Raw genomic sequence first — 18,741 nt, 5'->3', positions numbered from 1 at the left:
GAAGATGTTTCTTCGTAAGAATCTGGAGATTGTCGCCGCATCATTTGTAACGCATGATACTGCTTCAATCCACTTGGAGACATAATCGACGGCCAATAGAATGTACTTGTGACCATTTGATGGTGGAAATTGCCCCATGAAGTCTATGCCCCATACGTCGAAAAGTTTCAATTCCAATATAATATTCATCGGCATTGCATTCTTCCATGAAATGTTTCTCGTGCGTTGACACTTGTCGCATTTCATAGAATTGTCTCGCGCATCCTTGAATAGAGTTGGCCAATAATACCCACTTTGTAACACTTTTGTTGCTATGCGTTGACCTTCGAAATGTCCGCCATAGGGTGAATCATGGCACTGGGAAAGTATGCGCTGATAAGCAGTCTCTGGCACACACAGACGTAAGATCTGGTCTGACCCCCTCTTGTAAAGATTCGGCTCGTCCCAATAGTAGGATTTATGTTCATGCATAAGCCACCTCTTTTGGTGGGCTGTGTAATTCTCCGAAAATTGCTCACAGACCAGGTAATTGACAACATCTGCATACCATGGTAATTCTTCAAGTTTGAACAACTGCTCATCTGGAAAGGATGCGTTCACCTCTGACTGAATGCGGTCTACTTCTGGATTCTCTAATCTTGATAGGTGGTCAGCAACTTGGTTCTCCGAACCCTTGCGGTCAATTATTTCCATGTTGAATTCTTGGAGGAGAAGAACCCATCGGATTAGCCTCGACTTTGCATCTTTTTTGGTCATTAAATATTTTATTGCCAAGTGGTCGGTGTGAACTATCACTTTGGATCCCAGCAAGTAAGCTCTAAATTTTTCCAGTGCAAAGATCACCGCAAGAAGCTCCTTCTCTGTGATAGTGTAGTTTGTCTGGGCGGAGTTCAATGTCCTACTCGCATATGCGATGGGGTGTAGTATTGTCTTTTCCTTCTGTGCTAACACTGCCCCCATTGCATAACCGCTGGCATCACACATGTAAACCCCGAACTCTAAGTTCCCTAGATAAGTATGTTAGCCAAAGGAATGTTGTATTAAATATTTAACCAATGGAAATCTATGTGTATATATAGGAGTTGTGGAGATAGCAAAGAAAAAAAATATATTAAATGAGGAAGCTCATTTATTGGTTTAGCTGGAGGCACTAAGTATGGGGTGACGTGGCAATTTAATCCTTGAACTCGGGAGGCGGCAGAAAGATTAAAAGTAAGTGAAAATTCAAAAGCATGGTTTTGGCAATTGGCAAGAGCAAATTTAGTGAAATTAGTGCCATGTGAAAGATGGGAGAATCTAGTTTTCGAGGTTGTCTTGCCGGAGGAAGATTACAAGAGGAGAAGAACAAAAAGTGAAGAATTTTCAGAAGAGGTAGAATCTCGAATTAATCAGAACCTGAGGTGAATATTGAAAGTTTCAGGCCAAACTATAAGGTGTTTTTAGCTGAAATTTTAAGGTAAGAAAGTTAACTCAATTATAAACAAGTTTGTAGAAGGTAGTTTCTTCAAAAGAGTTTTGGATTTTGAGTTATGAATTTTTGAAGTTGAAACAAAGAATCTGTATAGAAACAAACAGCTGCTTGGGAAGAACAAGCAAACAACTCACCATAGAGAGCGAGAGCGAGATAAAGGGCATGAGGATCTTACTCAGGATGATAATCTCGTTAATTTTTTGCTGAAGATCTCGCTCAAGAAGGAAATCTCGCAGGAATTTGGGCTGAATCTCGCTGGTAAGGTGAGTATCGCTAGGATGAAAGTTTGCTAGGGAAAGCTTGATCTCGCTCATGAGGATGAATTCACTTCTGATGATTATCTCGCTAGTAATTCTGTCTTTGTTGATGAAAGTTCCATTAGTAAATGAACTATTTAAGGTATTTTGTGAAGAATTCTAAGTAGTTTAACCGGGAATTATGTCCTTTCAGGCCAAGAAGAGCTAGGAGAGGTGTATAAACTGTTAAGAGCCCCGACGAGCTGTGAGTGACTAAGTGAACTTAATGTTTTTAATACTTATGCATATAAGGTCAAGTAAGTTACAATAATGTTAATGATGAATTTATACTCCCTCAAGCAACAAATGGTTGAAGAATAGCTTAACGTATGTTCCCCGACTTGTATATGTGTAACACAGGCCAAGGTATGTGGTGAAATCATTACAAAAGTTAAGTTTCTAATGTTGAAATATGCTTCCTAGAGGAAGGCTATGATAGAATGAGTTCTTGTGTAAATGACATGTAGAGAAACTTAATTTAATGCTATGAAATAACCCGATACTGAAGGACATGGAGAAGGTATCTGGGTAATAGTACCTAAGGTATTGACAGTACTTAGAAAACTCCACGTGCACGTAGGTAGTTCTAAATGAGAGGCCGAAGTATGGGTCTCCTAGGCCATACACCATCAAAGGGAGGCCGAAGTATGGGTCTCTTGGCCGGTAATAGATGTTGGGAGCTAGAGTGTTATAGGCTCCTTCTCAACTAAGAAATAATGATGTTTAATGATGTCTAAGAATAGTTTAAAGCTATATTTAGAGAAAGTTGCTTGAGATACTCATCAGTATATTTACATTTTAATACCGATATAATGCATGATGTAATATGATTCTACAGTCACTCACTGGGCTACTAGCTCATAGATTTTTTGTGTTTCCCTTTTTCAGGTAGCGGTCAGATTCCTCAAGGTTGATCCTACTGCTGCTTTCCACTGAAAGGCCCGGCTTGTTAAGGAGAACTTAAGTTGATGGCCTGTTTATGTACACATGTTTTGAGAGGGACTAGGGCTTTATTAGGAATTTTTGGGCCATCTGTGAATATTTTGCTATAAATGTTATGTCATGGTTGTATGCATGTGTTTATATAATCTTTGTAGAACCTTTAGGAGGCTTGCTGTATGCATATACTATTAATGTGTAAAATCGGTTGGTATTTAAATTAGAAGGCTTTCGGAGGTTAGAAAGAACGCACCGGGTGGGAAAAAGAAGGTGAATGATCTAGTGGGTCAGGAAACGACGTCGAAGGGAGAGTCTAGTACTCCCCAGGCAAGGGCAGATTCTCAGCTAGAAGATATAGTTTTTGACAAGATAGCACAGAGAAGACAATTAGACCCAGAGAAGAAATATGGTATTGAGAGGTTTAAAGCCTTAGGGGCTGTGACATTTGAAGGTACAGCAGACCCGACTGAAGCCGAGTTATGGCTGGATGTAGTTGAAAAATGTTTCAATGTTATGAGTTGTCCAGAGGACAAGAAAGTAAGGCTAGCCACCTTTCTACTGCAGAAAGAAGTAGAGAAATGGTGGAAAGTGATATCTGCCAGACAAGCCAGTACAGATGTGATGTTATGGCCTGAGTTCACGAAGGCCTTTGAAGACAAGTATTACCCCAACTCGTTCTGAGATGCAAAAAGGGATGAGTTCCTCAGACTAACGTAGGGAACAATGTCAGTGGCAAAATATGAGCAGAAGTTTACAGAGTTATCACAGTATGCTCTACCGATTATTGCTGAGGAAAGAGATAGATGTAGGAAATTTGAACAAGGCTTGAGAAAAGAAATCAGAACTTCGATGACATCTATAGCTAATTGGCTAGATTTTAACCAATTAGTAGAAACGACGATACGAGTCGAGCGGAGTTTGGCAGATGATGAGCAGTTGCCAAGGGGCAGTGAGGCAGTAATAGGGCCTAGAGACAGGAGATCCTGACATCCAGTTGCAACTCAGACTAGTGGAAGCCAATTCAGGGGTACAAATTGGCAGGGATCCAGGAAAAAGAAATCGAGACCCTCGGCCAGTGCAGTTAGCCGACCAGAGATGCCACGAGCTGGTGAGTCAGTAGCCAGCACAGACAGAAAACTGATGTGCCCTAGTTGTGGCAAGAGGCATCTTGAAGTATGCTATAGTGGTAGAGGTGTATGTTTCCAATGTGAATAAGTAGGGCATTTCAAGAAGGACTGTCCCCAGGTGAACAGGGACACCCCAACAGCACAACAAACAATCTCCCAGACAGTTAACCAACCAAAGGGCACTGGAAATCAAGGCGAAAGGTCAAGTGTTGCTAAGCAGAAGAATGTTGTAGGTTGACCCCAGCAACAGGGGCGAGTGTTGCCGTGACACACCAGGAGGCAGTGGAGTCTCCAGATCTTGTGACCGATAATGTCATATTATGTGCACAGTCTGCTTATGTTTTATTTGACCCTGGTGCCACACATTCATTTATATCTAACATGTATGCATCTAGTACAGATAGGTTGGTTGAGCCTATGGCTGAAGAATTATTTATCTCTACCACGTTGGGAGATATGATAATAATAGATAAATGTTATAATCATTGTGGGATACTAATCAATGGTCAGGACTTCTATGTTGATTTACTTCCCTTAGAGTTGTTGGAGTTTGATGCTATCTTGGGGATAAATTTTCTAAGTAAATATCGTGCTTCAGTAGACTGTTGATAACTTGTAGAAATACAAGTTATTTTTGCTCTTAAGTTGGAACAACTAAGGTTTTTAATGCTAAATTCTCCTCATTTTTAGAAGAAACGCATGGAATTATTTAAACATTAGAAAAATCATGCAAAAGAAGTCTTATTACTAAATATTGCGGCACTAATGCATTATATTGCAGGATTTCAACACGAGAATTAACGCTAACGCATAAGTAAGAAGCGTCACATGGGAGCGTTTTAAGGGATTGGTAAAAAATTGCCCGAAGCATGGACTACCACTAACTATCCAAATTGAGACTTTTTATGGTGGATTGAATAGAGCATCGCAGATGGTAGCAAACGCAGTGGCAGTTGGTGGAATTATGGATAAATCGTACGTTGAGGCTAAAGAGATATTAGACCGCATTGCTAAACACAACATAGAATGGTTGGACGATACGTATGATGGAAGAGCTGACAGGAAGAAGAGGTCTCAGAATGTTAATTCTATCGATTCAAACACAATAGCCACACTTTCTGCTCAAGTGGCGACGATGACCAGCCTTTTGCAGAACATAACGCTAGGAAACGTATCAAATCAGCAGAAGGTGAATCAGGTAGAAGCGTTCGGGCAACCCATGCTTAGTTGTGTGGGCTGTGGAGATCCTCACTCCTATGCGGATTACCCACAAAATCCTCAGTCAGTATGTTTCATTAAAAACAACCCATTTTCCAATACATATAATTCTAGATGGAGGAACCATCCAAATTTTTCTTGGACAAGAGGAAATCATTAGGAGCACCACCCAGGCGCGAACCAACAGTAAAGGCAAGGACCACCAACTGCATTTCAACAAACGCATTAGCCACATCAACAATCCTTTAATAGAGGAGGACAGGCGTCGAGCTTAGGATCTTCGCTTGAGAACCTATTAAAGGAGTACATAGCCCAGAATGACGCGTTGCTGAAAAGCCAGGCATCATCAATCAGAAACCTGGAAATACAGGTAGGGCAGATAACGAGCGAGTTGAAGAACAAAAAGCCTGGAGTTCTACCTAGAAACACTGAAACTCCTGGGAACAACAATGGAAATGAGCAATGTCACGTGGTGACATTGCGAAGTGGAAAAGCTCTTGAAGAAAGAAGAATGAATCCAAGAAACAGTAGTCCTTCAAAAGAACGCATCACACATCCAATGGCAGTAGAAGATCAAGAAGAAAGAACGGCCGAGACCACAAGCCATTCAGAACCCAGTACGTCTAATGCGGGAAAACTTGCAGTGCCACTGAACGCACCATTCCCTAGACGTCTGATGAAGAAGAATGATGAACAACAATTCAAGCGCTTTCTTGAGCTCCTAAGGCAATTGCATATCAACATTCCACTTATAGAGGCCTTAACGTAGATGCCAACATATTTAAATTTTATAAGGATATTTTGACGAAGAAAAGAAGAGTCAGCGAAACGGAAGTAATTGCGCTAACGGAAGAGTGCAACGCGTTAGTAAGCAACAGTCTACCCAAGAAATAGAAGGACCTTGGGAGCTTCACAGTTCCTTGCTCGATAGAAGGATTGGATCTGGGTCATGCATTGTGTGATTTGGGAGCTAGCATTAATCTCATGCCACTCTCAATCTTTAAGAAATTGGGAATTGGTGAAGCACAACCCACTTCTATTACTCTTCAACTTGCTGACAGAACAATCAAGTACCCAGAATGAAAGATTGAAAACGTTCTGGTAAAGGTTGACAACTTCATATTTCCAGTAGACTTTATTATCTTGGACTATGAAGCGGACAGGGATGTACCAATTATCCTTGGACGCTCATTTCTAGCTACTGGGAAAGTTTTAATAGACATGCATAAAGGAGAATTAACTATGCACGTAGATAATCAAGAGGTGAAGTTTAATGTGTTAAACGCATTAAAATTCCCAGATAGTGAAGATTGTTAGCTGAACAGTATAGAGTTGCCTGAAGAAGAGACCCATGTATGCGAGGTCCTCGCGTTGGAGAAGAACCTGAAAGAATCAGAGCCGCCAAGTCTGAGTGAGCGGCGGACAAAACCAACGCGTCCATCACTTGATGAACCACCAGAACTTGACACCGTTACCTAGTCACCTGAAATATGCCTTCCTTGGAACAAATAAAACTTTACCTGTGATCATTTTCGCGAATCTTATAGAGCCTAACGAGCACTCTCTCTTGCAGATGCTGAAAAAGCACATGCGTATAATAGGTTGGACGCTAGCGAATATCCGTGGCATCAACCCTTATTATTGCATGCATAAGATTAGGCTGGAAGAAGGGAAGTCGGGATTGATTGAGCCTTAAAGAAGGCTGAACCCCATAATGAAAAAAGTGGTCAAGAAAGAAATTTTAAAATGGTTAGACGCGGGAGTCATCTATCCTATATCCGACAGTAGCTAGGTAAGCCCAGTCCAATGTGTTCCTAAGAAAGGAGGAACGACTGTGATAGTCAATAGCAATAATGAACTCATACCTTCGAGGATTGTCACGGGCTGGCGCATCTGTATGGATTACAGGAAGCTCAATGCAGTAACCAAGAAAGACCACTTCCCTCTTCCTTTCATTGACCAAATGCTTGACAGACTTGCTGGCAAAGAATTTTATTGCTTTCTTGATGGATACTCTGGTTATAACTAGATTTTGATTGATCCAAAAGATCAGAAGAAGACAACGTTTACCTGTCCCTTTGGAACATTTGCATTCAGACGCATGCCCTTTGGGCTGTGCAACGCACTTGGGACATTCCAAAGGTGTATGATGGCTATCTTCTCTGACTTCTTAGAAAAGACCGTTGAAGTCTTCATGGACGATTTCTTAGTCTTTGGAGACTCATTCCAATCATGCCTAGATAATTTGGAGGCCATCCTTGCTCGGTGCGAGGAAACAAACCTTGTGCTGAATTGGGAAAAATGTCACTTCATGGTGACTGAAGGAATTGTCTTAAGGCACAAAGTATCTAAGGCTTGGTTGGAAGTAGATGAAGCCAAGATAGATGTCATAGCAAAACTTCCACCATCGTCAAATGTTAAAGCTCTGCGAAGTTTTCTAGGGCATGCCGGCTTCTATCGAAGGTTCGTTAGAGGATTTTCACAAATTGTACGACCTCTGAGCGCATTACTAGAGGCGAACCGGCCCTATGATTTCAATGAAGACTACTGTGATGTGTTTGAAACATTGAAATATGCGTTGACGACAACTCCAGTACTAATAGCACCGGATTGGGCACAGCGTTTTATTCTTATGTGCGACACGAGTGATGTGGCAGTTGGAACAATGTTAGGGCAGAAGAAGAAAAATTTGATACATCCCATCTCCTATGCATCCAAAACTCTGAATGACTCTCAGGAACACTACACAACAACTGAAAAAGAAATGCTGGCTGTAGTGTTTGGCATTGAGAAGTTTAGATCGTACTTAGTTGGTGCGTCAGCCACCATATATACCGATCACTCAGCCATAAAGTTCTGATGATTAAAAGAGACACGAAGCCAAGATTAATAAGATGGGTGCTGCTGCTACAGGAATTTTATATAGATATTCAGGACAGAAAGGGAACCGAGAATTAGGTGGTTGACCACCTGTCCAGGATAGAAAATCAGGAAATGCAAGATCAAGAAAGTGAAATCAAGGATGCATTTCCTGATGAAAGCCTGTTCAGAGTTGAAGGCAGGGAACCTTGGTATGTGGACATAGTCAATTACTTAACCACCAAGCAATTCCCTGGGAATTTCAACTCTCAGCAAAAGAAACGGTTAGTGCATGACAACAAATTTTATTTTTGGGATGAACCGTTTTGCTATAAACAAGGCCCTGACTTCATAATGCGTCGATGCATTCCAAAGGAGAAGACACAACGCATCTTAGCTGAGTGTCACGACTCTCCTTACGGAGGGCATTTCGGTAGGCAAAGAACCGCTGTGAAGATCTTTCAAAGCAGATACTTCTGGCCCACCCTCTTCAAACATGTGAGGGAGTTTGTTCGTAAATGTGACGCCTGCCAACGCACCGGGAACATTTCTTCAAGGGACGCAATGCCTTTGAACAATATTCTCGAAGTTGAGCTGTTTGATGTTTGGGGTATTGATTTTATGAGACCTTTTCTCCTGTCCTGCGGCCAACAGTATATCCTGCTTGCAGTAGACTATGTATCAAAGTGGGTATAAGCAATAGCTTGTGCTAGGAATGATGCGTCGACTGTTTCCAAGTTTCTTACCAGGAACATTTTCACGCGATTTGGAACGCTAAGAGCCCTGATAAGTGACGAAGGTACGCACTTCATTAATCACATCATTTCTAAATTACTTTCCAAATATAATGTTAGGCACAAAATCGCTACCGCATACCACTCACAAACGAACGATCAAGCCGAAGTATCCAATCGAGAAATCAAATCTATCCTGGAGAAAGTTGTCAACGCAATGCGGAAGGACTGGGCACAGAGGCTGGATGAAGTGCTCTGGGCCTACAGGACTACCTACAAGACCCCTATAGGTATGTCTCCATACTCTCTTGTATTTGGAAAATCTTGTCACTTACCTTTAGAGTTGGAGCACAAGGCTTTTTGGGCAGTTAAGAAGCTAAATTTGAACTTGGATGCCACGGGCACTCAATGCAAACTTCAGCTCAATGAGCTTGAGGAGTGGCGATTGAACGCATACGAGAACAACAAGCCCTACAAAGAGAAGACAAAACGTTGGCACGACCAGCGCATTAGTAAGAATGAGCTTGTTGTTGGCCAAAAGTTCTATTGTTCAATTCACGTCTGCGTTTGTTCCCAAGGAAGTTAAAATCGAGGTGGTCAGGACCCTTCATCATTAAGACAGTCTTTCCATATGGAGTAGTGGAATTAACAAGGGAGGATGACACCAACGTGTTCAAAGTAAATGGACAAAGAGTGAAGCCATACTTTGAAGATGGCATGGAACGTGAAAAGTCATCTCTCGCACTACGTGAAGCCAGCCGAGGGCCGCGTCGAAGCATCTTTGTACTCGCATTGACATACATTCCAGGGACGCTTCCTCTATCCTTGTCTTTTTGCATTTTGTATTTCACAATGCGTTTAAGTTTGTTGGTTTGTTTGTTTGTCTATGTTTTAAGATTGATTGTTCTTTGTTTCTACCTTCATAAGTTAGAAATTTTACTTGTTTTTTTTGTTTAAAAGTTGTGTATAATCGAGATGGGAATAACGGATGCGTCTATCGCATGGTCTAGTTCAAGGGACGCATCTCGAAAATACAAAGCACTCGAGTGCTTAAAAACCCAAGAATGTCCCTTCAACTTCACATTTATTACGACGCCTGATGTCACCCCACTCTCTCCCCCAGCCTATATAAGATGAAACATTTCGTTTTCTTCTTCCTCATTTACTCTCGAGCCATTTGTGAAATGAAAAAGAAAACCCTAGCCCTTTTCGTTTCCCTTACCGCCGATCTACTCAAGCACCTTTCCGGCCATAATTTCGCCTGCATCGGATTGTCAGAACGAAACCATGAGCTTCAGAAACGACTCATTGGTAAGTTCCTACTCCCCCTCGTCTGATTCAATCCAACCTCCCTCGAGCCCTCGAAAAACCTCCAAAGCCCCTGTCCAAACCAAACCTACGCACGGCGGAGCAACCTTCACCTCCCAACGGCTGTCTCGGTCGAAGCCTACCACAACACCCACAAAACCTCCCTCTAAAACCACCAAAGCCATTACAACCCCTCTTGCCAAAACACCTTCGAAACCGAGGCAACATCCGTCATCTACGGCTACCAATAAGCCCTACACCAAGCCTGGCCCACCGCCATTCATTCCTAACATAACTCCAATGGGTGCAATGCATGACCCAATTCCAGCCTACTTTCACAGTGCTCCATCACCAGCCGTGCGTCCACCACCTCCACTTTCAATCCAGCCCTTAGCCACCATCTATCCAGTCGAATCAGACGCGTCAAGCCAACTGCCGTGTTCACCCATAGTCATCTCATCACCTAGGTCGCCTCACACTCCATCAGGCACCCCTCCATTTACTCCACCTAGACCCCCCCTAACAGTCCTGCGTCAGAGCGCAACCCTGAAGATTTAGCGGAATTGGCTCGACTGGACGAGTAGGAAGTATTTGGAGCCATTTTGGCAAGCTTCAATCAAGGCCAAGAGGAAGAGCAAGTGATACGTTCTGACCCACCTAACGCATCACTTGAAATAGACAAAGTGGAGCACTACGCTATGATGCTCGAGGAAGAATTAGAAGAAGAAGATGGAGAAGAAGAAAGGAGAATTGGCCCAGATGCGTCTCAATCATGCCAAACTGATGCGAATGAAGGGCCCTCAAAAGAAAAGAGAGTGACAAGGAAAAGAACATTAATATTGGAGGAAGAAGATGAGCAATCGACATCCGGTTCTGAGGATGTAATGCATGGGAGTTGCTCAAGGCACGACTCACTAGAGAAGGACTTGGAAGAGTATCAGCCCGCAAGGCAAGGGCGAAGAAAGATAGCTCTCTAAAGGGAATTGGAGAATGAATTGAGAGAGCTAGCAAGGGAAGCCAAGGAACATGTAGCGGGAAAATGCAAGGTAACCGATGCGTTACCTAAGAAGACCTCGGGAAGAAAGCGTCAATTCAGTGATATACTTGTAGAGAAAGGATTCCTTCCCGAGAACCACCCACTGCCAGTGTACATAACAGAAACAATAAACGCAATGGGTTGGAGTCAGTTCTGTGTTGGGCACACACATATTTAGTCCAACCTCGTCCGCATGTTCTATAGTAGCGAATTTGACATGGAGAAGAACACAACCTTCGTTGATGGGGTATTAGTGCGTTTCTCAGCCGACAAGATCAACGAAGTGTTCAACATCGATAGTAATCCGGACGTAGAGGGTAACCACATCTTGGAGCAACCAACGGCAAGCCAGTTGGAAGATGCATTAAGAACGGTAGCCAAACCTGGAAGCAAGTGGCAAACATCTAGAAATGGAGCAAAAATGCTAGCTTCCAGGAACTTAAACTTAGACGTGAATCTATGGTACTATCTGATCAAAAGAAGCATCATGCCTATAACGCATGATGAAACACTATTAAAGGAACGCGTCCTGGCTACCTATTGTGTCATGCAGTGCATCCTTTTAAATGTTGGAAGAATAATAAGGGATCGATCAAGGCCATCAAGACCAAACCGTGAGGACAACTCTACTTCCCATGGTTGATCTGTGCACTATGTGAACGTGGGGGCATCCCTTTGGGGGATGATCATGAAGAGATCGATGGTTTGATAGATATCAAGTTAGTCAAGTGTTTACTTCGCGGTTCACTGCATCAGCCTGCCTTACCTCCCAAAGAAGTGGCAACCAAACCTCAATCATCTAAACGCGCCCCCCAAAAGAAGACGTGTCCAAATTGTTGAACACAACGATGAAACTTCAGAGCATGAAGATTATGAAGCAGAGCCTGAACTTACGGGTGAAGAAGCGCAGCCAATCCTCAACCTTACCCTCCATGACTCACCAATGGCTCCATCAGAAGGGAGTCTTGATCAAACGCATTAAGACCTACTAACATATATCAAGACATCCCTTATTCCCTTCCTTCGCCCTCACCAAGTCCAATTCCCAATTTTGTGCCTCCTCCAACCATCTTTGAACTAACTGGGTTAGGATCGAGCAACACAGTAAATTTTGAAGACCCAGTTGGAAGAAATGAAGAACCTACACCACCTCAATGTAGCAATGACCTTGAAGAGTTGAAAACTTTCATCAGTGATCAGCTCAGACCATTGGCCGCATCCATCGAAGGTCTTCAGCAATAAAATCGGGTTCTAAGAGATTACCTAAGGCAGCAAACACGAATGATGCAAGACCAATTTGTTTATACAACACAGTACATCAACCAGGTCTTGGTTGGAATGTTTGCCCTGCCTCATTGCCTGCTCATCTTAGAAACCCCTTGCGCTTGATGGATGAAGACCCTAGAGAAGAACACAGGGATGACGCACCTGCACAATGAAGTTTTGGGGTGTTGGGTTATTTTTTTATTTTGATTTATTTGATATTTTGTATTAGTTTGATTTGTTTGTTTATTCTATGTTATTCCATGAAAATGAATGAGAAGTTTCTATCATTTTGTCCTTGCGTTTGACCTTAGCATACTTTATTTTTGTTCTTTAGCTATTTTCTAATCTTGTGCTTTGCCTTACCTCAATGATATCAACAATATGAAATCTATAAGTATAGAGTAGGCGTTAGGAAAATCAACAAGGCTTGAACTTCTCTAAAAAGACTATGTTTTCTTTCTAACGCATATAAGCTTTAAGTCAAACTCCTTTCGAACTCTTTTGAAATTTTATTTCGTTTTTAGCAATGAGGATTTAGCTCGTCTCCAAATTTGGGATGAGTACAGCTCATCTCCAAATTTGGGGATGAGGGAAATCCGAGTAAGATGCATTAAACGATTACATCATAAAGAAAAGGGAACAAAATAAGAAAAATGTTAAACGCAACTCCTCTGTCATTACCTCGAAAGATAAACCTCAAAGTGACATGAGTTAAAAAGTTGGAACAAACAGTTAGCCGTAGTTGGATGCTCGCATGACACCCGTGGGGGCAAGCCAAAACAAAGTTAAGTCTCCTAAACCAACGCGTCCCATAGAACTCCTCTATCTAGTCTGAAGAAATTATATCTTGAAACGCATGAATATTAGATATGAGTTTAGTTGTGAAGGGTTCTCACCCGTAGTTGGATGCTCGCATGACACCCATGGGAGCAAGCTAAAACAAAAGTGGGATACCTGGAACAACGCATGGGTAAGTGAAAATTCATAATTTTTTCTTTTTATCCGACATTTATTTTAAAAAGAGCATCTAACGCATTGCTGGTTTAGAAAAAAATGGGAATGTTTTGAGAAACGAAAGAAGTTGTTGATAAAAGGCCTGCTGTATCTGAAACTAAACATTATTCCTTTTAGAAAAGAGTCATTCTGCGTTACATTTTCCAAACTCTTATCTCAAGCTTATGACTGAATATGATGAGAGGCGAACTCTGCACACTTAAAACAAAGGAGATAACAAAGAATTATTTTGGAATGCTTGAGGACAAGCATTGTTCAAATTTGAGGGTGGTGATAACTTGTAGAAATACACGTTATTTTTGCTCTTAAGTTAGAACAACTAAGGTTTTTAATGATAAATTCTCCTCATTCTTAGAAGAAACGCATAGAATTACTCAAACATTAGCAAACTCATGCAAAAGAAGTTTTATTACTAAATATTGCGGCACTAACGCATTGTATTGCAAGATTTCAACACAAGGATTAACGCTAATGCGTAAGTAAGAAATGTCGCAGGCTAAAGCTCTAACGCATGGACCATGCGCCAGAGGGAATTCAACGCAAAGAAGATACATTGATCCAGGTTGATTGTGTCACTCACCACTTACAAGTATGGGCACCTGCAGCAGGCGGCGTCTGAAAAGCTTCTGAGTGTCAGGCGACTGACTAGGGCATGGACTTTAATGCTGCCCATCACCAAGTGGAGATGACCAACACCTATAAATAGATGAAGTCCCTCCAGAGTTAGTACAAAAACACAGAAATTATCAAGATTATTACTCTCTGTATAGCATAGTCGTAATTTTAGTTCTTTAGAAGTTGTGCTGTGGTGCCAAGACGATCAGAAGGGTTGAGAACCACCACCACCGCCAGTCAGGGAGCGGAGAAAGCCAAGCTTGAGAAAGATACTTCGTCCAACTCCTATACAAGTGATTGTACACAACAGAATTGAGCCAAAGAGATACAAGAGATTGTACTCGGCGGCTTGAATCAGTTCCTTTCATCTCATTTATCGCTTTCATTTCATTTGATTGAATATTTCTTTTGTAAAGACAATTTGCTTCTTCATAAATTCATATATTTGATCCATCACACTTGCCATTGTTTATTTCTTGTTTATGTTGAATGCATTTATACTTTATGAAAAACTTCATTTCAAACGCTTAAGCCGACTTGATCAATTGGTAAAAGCATCATTAGCTTCGATTATTCGAAAGAATAGATAAGCCAACATCAAGTAGGACGCCTAGTACATCTAGAGATAAACTTACTGGTGTTTATTGCATTCTATGTTAGACGCATGCATCCTAGAGATTGGTTTTATATGTTGTTCACATTGAAAAGTGTTGAATAAAGTCTAACGCATAAACATAGATAAGCAAATCATCCCATCTCATCCAATCACATTCTAGTTTGTGTACACTCATCTTAGACAATCCATCACTCACTACTCAACTCTTTTGTATCTTCTTGCACAAGCACAGTACTTTAGTGTAAATAACATATTTCTCTCATACATTTAGGAAACCCCTACAATAGCTATAACGCGAGGTCTGCATTAGTTTAACTGAATCCCTGAGTTCGACCCTGGACTTACCAGGAACCTAAATTAGATTTATACTTGGGTCTGGTTTAGGAAAACTTGAACGTCAATAGAAGGATTGTTGTGCGTTCGGTTGCATACATCTTTAACGCACCAACGCATTACAATTATTAAACGCATCACTTATACTTATAACTTATTTTTCCAATTTATTTTATACAATACACTCCCAGCTCAAATCACGATAGAAACGAACAACTGTTACAAGAAGGAGGTAGTGCTCAGAAAATCAAATGGCCAAGATGCAATGCTGACATGAATCAAAAGATTAACCATGGGGAATCTGATATCAGTAGTGAAAGCTTAGAAGCTATTGAGCAAGGGGTGTAAAGCCTATCTGGCTCTCGTAATGGTTGCTCAAGGGAAAGAGCTGAACCCGGAAGATGTCCCTGTGGTAAATGAGTTTCGGGATGTATTTTCTAAGGAATTATCGAGATTGCCACTCGACCGAGAGGTGGAGTTTACTATTGACTTAATTCCAGGAACTGCTTCTATGTCGCAGGCACCGTATAGAATGGCGCCAACTGAGTTGAAAGAATTAAAGGTTCAGCTGTAAGAGTTAATTGACAAGGGATACATTCGACCTAGTGTATCACCTTGGGGAGCTTCGGTATTGTTTGTAAGGAAGAAAGACGGTACACTCAGATTGTGTATCGACTATAAGCAGCTGAATAAGGTAACAATTAAGAATAAATATCCGTTACCACACATTGATGATTTATTTGATCAGCTAAGAGGAGCCACGGTGTTTTCAAAGATAGACTTGAGATCGAGTTATCATCAACTGAAAGTGAAGGAAGCTAACATTCCTAAAACCGCATTTAGAAAAAGATATTGACATTATGAATTTCTAGTAATGCCATTCGGATTGACAAATGCTCCTGCGGTATTCATGGATCTTATGAACAGGATATTTCATCCCTACTTGGACCAGTTTGTGATAGTAATCATTGATGATATATTGGTATATTCTGTCAGTAGGGAGGATCATATAACCCACCTGAGGATATTATTGAAGATGCTGCGAGATAAGCAGTTGTATGCTAAGTTCAGTAAATGCGATTTTTGGTTAGATCGGGTTGTATTTCTTGGGCATGTTGTCTCAGCGGATGGTATTAATGTAGATGCCTAGAAGACGGAAGCAATAGTTAATTAGGAACGACCTATGACTGTTTCAGAGATACACAGTTTCCTAGGTTTGGCAGGTTATTACCAGAGGTTTGTGGAGGGTTTCGCTAAGATAGCTCTTCCGTTGACGAACCTGACCAAGAAAGGCATGAGGTTTGAATGGTCGTCGGACTGTGAGCATAGTTTTTAGGATCTGAAATAGAGATTAGTAGCATCACCAGTGCTTACCTTGCTTGCTCCAGGTAAGGAATTTGAGATTTATTGTGATACATCCCGACAAGGATTGGGATGTGTGTTGATGCAGGATGGGAAGGTAATTGCATATGCCTCTCGTCAACTTAAGAAGCACGAGAGCATTTATCCTACGCATGATCTAGAATTGGCAACAGTTGTTTAGATCTGAAGTTATGGAGACATTACCTATTTAGAGAGCGCTGCAGAATATTTACAGATCACAAAAGCTTAAAATATATCTTTGATAAAAAAGAATTGAACTAAGACAAAGAAGATGGATTGAATTGATTAAAGATTATGACTGTTCCATCGAGTACCACCTAGTAAGGCTAATGTGGTAGCGGATGCACTAAGTAGGAAATCCTCGGGACCCAAGGCCATTATTGGTTCAATAAAAGAAATGCTATTGCAGGAGTTCAGGAATTCTAGAACTGCCTTATCAGTGGGACCGTTAGGAGGAATGATGGCTACCTTCAAGGTAAGGCCTACCTTAGTAAAAAACCTTAAGTAGGATCAGTTGAAAGACCCTGATCTTCAGAAGATTGCTGATGATGTAAGTAAGGGCATCGAAGTTGACTTTCAACTGGGAGCAGACAATGTACTAGAAAAGGAGGGAAGAATGTGTGTGCCTAATATGCTACAGCTTAAACAAGCCATTCTAGAGGAAGCACATAGTTTTGCTTACGCTATGCATTCAGGAAGAACTAAGATGTATAGAACTTTGAAAAGATCTTATGTCACACCCTGCCCAGACCACCCTCTTAGCCTAGAGAAGGGCGTGACTGCAGCAGTTATCAACCCTGTGGCTGACACTTACTGCCTACTAACTGTTGCAGAATAACTCTGATACCAATATATAAACTATATACAGCGAAATATATTTAGGCCAAAATTTATTAATTTAGAAGCATAACATATTTAGATTCATTACAACACTAGATTTACAAGTCCCAAAACCCCAAAACCCTAGTCCCTATATAAACAACAGTAACATGTGTACAATATTAACAGTAACCACCTAAACCGACGGGTTACAAATCTCTTATTCCTTTAGTGGCAGAGCGGATGCAGAGCTATCTTTAGAGGATTTGACCGCTACCTGTGGGGAGGAAGAAAACATTTGAAAACGGGGTGAGTTTACGCCCAGTGAGTGACTTAAGAAAGATAATTGATTCTCATGCAAATCTCAATAAAGAGTTTAACTGAAATATAAGCTTCTACAGTACTTGTACTGCAGTATAAACATTTTCCAAGCATAAAACATATAAAGTTGTTTTAATCATAAAACATTAAAACTGTTTCTCAATTGAGAATAACCTTACTATGGGTAAAAACAATCCCAACACCAACTGCTAGTCAAGAGAGAACCCTTTTGCTCAATCTCTGACTAGTTACCTACGTGCACGTGGCCATACTAAGTACCGTCATATCTTAGGTACTTCTGTTCAGATACCTTCTCAAACGTCCTTCAGTATCTGGTTGGTAGTACTAATAGATACCTTCTTAAATGTCCTTCAGTATCTAGTTGGGCGGATACCTTCTCAAATGTCCTCCGGTATCGTGTTTTAAGTAAAACTAGTCATAATTGACTTTCTCTTTAAAGCATGTAAAGTATAACACATATAAAAACATGGCTTTAAAGGTACTAACGCATGCTGAGTATATCTAACACATATAAATCGTTTTTCAACAATTTCTCACACATGCATGTGGTTAAAACATAATTCATAGTTTGCTTGGAAATCACTTTGTAAAATAGCTGGCATGAGAATAATCTTCTTTAAAACATGCTTTCTATAACACGTTGTAATCAAACATTTTAAGCAAATGTTTTAGTCAAAACGTTTTAGCCACTCACCTTGATTGCTTAGGAGCTTTTCACTCTAGTAGCTCCCTTTTCTACCTCGGGCTCCCTTTTCACTCCTAGAATCCAGATTCAACTCACAGCTCAAATTACTCATATTTCTAAATCTTATTTTGAGATACTTCCTTCTACAAACATATCTAAAATGTCAATATTACCCTAAAATTTGAGCTCAGAATCTCTCGTGGTTTTGCCGGAATCAAAGAATCATCAAGACTGGCCCAAACTGATCTGACAGCCTGACCCTTCTGTCTTCTTCTCAGTTTCCAGCCCGATCCCTTTGAGCTTTTCCTCTGGCAGCCCTACCCTGAAAACTAGACTCTCAGAGCTTTCATGTGGCTTTAAAATCACTCCAAACGCATGAGAAAATTGGGAGAACTCCTCGTCTCAAGTTGATGCGTCCTCTTCAGACTTCACTGTCCAATGTGTCCTCTATGACTAACGCATGGATTTGGCTCCAATGCAAGGTTTGCTCACTCTCCCTCTCTTTTTACGATATTTCTGAATTGTGATATAAAAATGAAGTCTTTTGGCCCTATTTATAGGCGTCCAAACCTTCTCCAGAGTTGACACCACCTACTTGGCAGCATGGCCAAGTATCTCCTTCTCACCCCATCAATGCAATACTGTGATCATCGCAAGCTAAGTGTCCTCCTCCCACGTTG

Source organism: Benincasa hispida, chromosome 10 (genome assembly GCF_027475165.1).
Source record: "Benincasa hispida cultivar pf3 chromosome 10, pf3_genome.v1.1, whole genome shotgun sequence".
Lineage (NCBI taxonomy): Eukaryota > Viridiplantae > Streptophyta > Magnoliopsida > Cucurbitales > Cucurbitaceae > Benincasa > Benincasa hispida.
The sequence above is the reverse complement of the archived record's forward strand: the minus strand, read 5'-3'. Positions refer to the sequence as shown.